We start from the raw sequence: 4,221 nt of genomic DNA, 5'->3' as shown, positions 1-4,221 counted from the left end.
TTCTCCCAAAAAACCATAACCCCACTCTAAAGCATGAGAAAAATATCAAATTCCAGTTGAGTAAGACAATACCAAACATCTCATTACTCTTCAAAGCAGCCATGGTCATCAAAAAACAAGAAACGTCTGATAAACTGTCATAGCTAAAAGGACCCTATGGAGACATGACAACTAAATGCAATGTGCTATGGAATGGGACTGGGAATTCTGGAACAGAAAAAGGACATTAGGTAAAACCAGGAAATCTGAATAAATGATGGATTTAGTTAGCAATAATGTATCAATACCGGTTCATTACTTACAACAAGTACAGCATACTAATGTAAGATATCAATAATAGAGGAAACAGGGCTCAGAGTATATGAGAACTCTTTTCTGTAAATCAACTTTTCTGTACATCTAAAAAGTATACTAAAAAATTATATGGAAATAGAAAAGACCTGCAAGAGCAAAAGAAAACCAAAAGGAAGCGTTCAAAGATAGACCCACACTTATGTGGTTCAACTGATTTTTGACAAAGGAACCAAAACAATTCGGGGACAGAGGAAATTTCTTTCAAAAAATGCTGCTGGAACAACTGGATATTAATGTGAAAGACCATGAACCTCAACCCCTTTCCTCACACCATACACAAAAATTAATTCCAGAGGAATCAAAGACCCAAACATAAAAGGTAAAATTATAAAGCATCTAGAAGAAACAGAGCATCTCCATAACCAAGGGGAAGAAGAGATTTCTTAGAACCTAGAAAACAGTAACCATAAAACAAACACAATGGTAAGTCGGTCTTATGAAAATTAACATCTCATAAAAAAACACCACTTAGAAAAATATTTTATAGCAAATAGGGTGGAATAAATTATAAGTAATATACAAATGTACACATACATACACATAGCTGACAAAGAATTTGAACATCAAAAATCTATAAAGAACTTAAATTCAAAAATAAAACACAATTTAAAGAAACAGACATTTCACAAAGGAAGCTATATAGCCAATAAGTATGGGAAAAAGTGCTCCACATCATTAGTTAATGAGGAAATGAGAAATTAAAATCACTGTAACATACCACTACACACCCACCAAGATGGTTAAAATTAAAGACTAACAACAGTAAATGTTAGTAAGGATGTGGAGCACCCAGAACTCTCTTACTTTGTTGAAGAGCATAAAATGGTACAAGTTTCTTATCTACTAAGCATCCATCCATATCTACCCCATGACCCAGCAGCTGACCTCCTACATGGTTACACAAGACAAAGCACAGGTCAACAAAGGATTTGTAAGAAGTACTCATAGCAGCTTTTCTATGATAGCCCCAAACTGGAAGCTGTCCCTGTGCCCATCATCAGTATGGTAGATAAACTGGTATATTCAGATACTGAAATTCAATGCAGGGATAACAAGTAAGACCTAGATTAGCAATGAGGACACCTGGTCCCCAGATCTGGGTTCTAAACGCCATTTCCACTAGAAGGAACCAAGGCACTTTGGAGAAAAACCTAATTCCCAGGACCGGGGTTAGGAAAGAATGCATCTGGAGCATCTTGTAATACCAGAAAGTGAAGGGCTTAAAGAATGATGGGAATATGTCAGCAGAACACAGACAGCTGGAAAGGGATTCCACTGCACAAATCTGGGACAATTTGAGCATAAAATAAATATAGTACTAGATTTAAAGTCATTGGATAAGAAGCCCTGAGTTCACAGTGATATAAGTAAATAGGGGAGAAGGGAAAGTTCTTCCTTATTGAATAATACCAATTAATAAATATAAAAACAAAGATAGAGTCAGCAAATGATCTACGGAGGCTAGAAGAGTGGGTGAAAACTTAATGAGGAACGAAATGAGTTAGTTTTATGGCAGACAGACTTGATGGGACAACACATTAACTCCTGACTTGACTCCCTAAGGACACATCCTTTCTGGGGTGCTTCTGACAAAAAAGCGTAACCTGAACCTAGTAAGTAGTATCAGAAAAGCCCAATAACTGGCCTATATTACTTTTGTTTAATAACAGGATCCAGAAAGACAAAGAGACTCAGGAATGGAGCCAGATCAAAGGAGCATGAAAAGTGACAAGTGAACACAGCGTGCCATCCTGGACTGAGGAAAAATTAGCCATGATTAGAAGAACTGACAAAATTTAAATATGGTCTGTGGATAATGGATTGTATCAATACCGAATTTGCTGTGTACGAGAACAGCCGTCAAATGTAAATTGAAATTTTGGAGTGGGAAAAGGCATGATGTCTCCACCTTACTCTCAAATGTGTCTAGGGAAAAGCAAACACACGCACGGGCACACACACACAGTGAGTGACAAAAAGCAAATGGGGCAAATGGGAACGAGTGGTGAATCCGGAGGAATGGGACACAGGAGTTCTGGTATTATTCTTGCCACCCTTCTGTAGGTTTGACACAACAAAACCAAAAGGTTACCAAACACACACACATTATTTGTTATTCTCCATTTAGTAATGAAGGAACAGCAGCTCAGGGATATTAGACGTCTGGCTCATTCACAGAACAGCCAGCCTGGCACTTGAAAGCAGGTCTGACAACAAATCTTTCCTGGGTCACTGCCCGGTCCCATCAGATATGGGCCCGTCAGCAAATGCCCCCACAGCATCAGCCACGTGGCTGGGCCACCTCCCCAGCCCTCAGAGCTTGACCCTCCTCCCCCAGCCCTCTCTCAACCCCCTTGTGCAGGGCAAACATGCAAAGCATGATCCCTCCCCAGGCCTCTGCCCTCTTCACCCACCTGTGTGGGTGGCTCTTCTCCCCCAGTCAGCAGGGCTCGCTCACACCCTCGGTACTCGGTCGCTAGCTCAGAAAGTCCTGCTGTGCTGACCATACATAAAGCAGCACCTTCTGTCCCCCCTCAAGTCCTTGCGGTGCTGTTTTTCTCTGGAATTGACCACATTCTGACACGTGACATAATGATCTGTCTTTCCTGATGGAATACAGGTTTCACAAGGTTGGGGACGCTGTTCACTGCTATTCGCAGTTCTTATTAATAGTTCTAATAGTTCTTCTAAGAGCCTAGCGTATCTGTGCCATTTTTTGAGTATTTATTGAATGACCAGATGTTACTAAATGTATGCAATTCCAAATAAATTTGCAATGGAATTTTTCTGGAAATTGATTCTAAAATTCTATGGAAGAATAAGGTGCATAAATAGCTAAGACAACTATAAAGATGCACCAAAGGAGTTACTCCCCCTAAAGATATTCAGCTGTGAAGCTACAGTAACTAAGTATGATGATGTTATGGGAATGCAAAGCTCATTAAAGCAGAACACAACCCACAGAAAGACTCTAGCAGCTCCGGAGAAGTATCAGCTGGAAGAGGACAGACTCCTAGTAATGGTGTTAGAGTAACTGTTTCACCACATGGAAAAAAAATGAAGGACTAAATTCTTGCCTTATACCATACAAAAATAAACTCCAGGTAACGTGAAGATTTAATATGCAAAAAATCCTCTAAGACTAAGAAAAAAAGGAGATTACTATATGAACTCAGTGGAGAAGGCTTCTGAGACCAAAATAAACCTCATAAACCATAAAGGACAAGATATGTTGATTTGAATTAAAAATTGAAAGCACTTACATGAAAAACATGCTCAGTCAAACACATGTAAAAGTCAAGTAAACAGGAAGGTATTAATGACGTTACACCTGCAGCTAATAAAATGCCACGCAGTCCTAGAGAAAACCAGGCAACGAATAAACACTGGTCCTCCAGTGAGGGCTCCTGAGTGTCACACACACTTCAAAGAAATGCCCACTCATTATCACCGAGAAGCTCGTTAATATAATGACATCATACTTTTCATTCATCCAATTAACACAGTCTCATCAGACAGTATTGAAAGTGTTGACAAAGATGTGGAAAAACAGGAACTTTCAAATACTGATAGTGAAAAATAATAGACCCATTTTTTTAATGTTAAACTTTTTAATAATAACATACTTGTTTATTCACTGAGACACACATGACTAAATCTCACGGCAGAACTTAAAAACTACCATAATTTTGAAGCAGTGATGGGGGTGAAGGTTTAGAGACATCTGCAACATTGGGAAAATGATTTAGTGACTACTTATCATTTCTATTGGACACAAAAATCAGATAGTGCTGACATTATCAAAGGGTTTGTCGCCTACATTCATCAGTGCTAAATTTTAATTCGAAGTAAATGAGGAGAGAGACG

This window comes from Manis pentadactyla, chromosome 14 (assembly GCF_030020395.1).
Source record: "Manis pentadactyla isolate mManPen7 chromosome 14, mManPen7.hap1, whole genome shotgun sequence".
NCBI classification, from domain to species: domain Eukaryota; kingdom Metazoa; phylum Chordata; class Mammalia; order Pholidota; family Manidae; genus Manis; species Manis pentadactyla.
The sequence above is the reverse complement of the archived record's forward strand: the minus strand, read 5'-3'. Positions refer to the sequence as shown.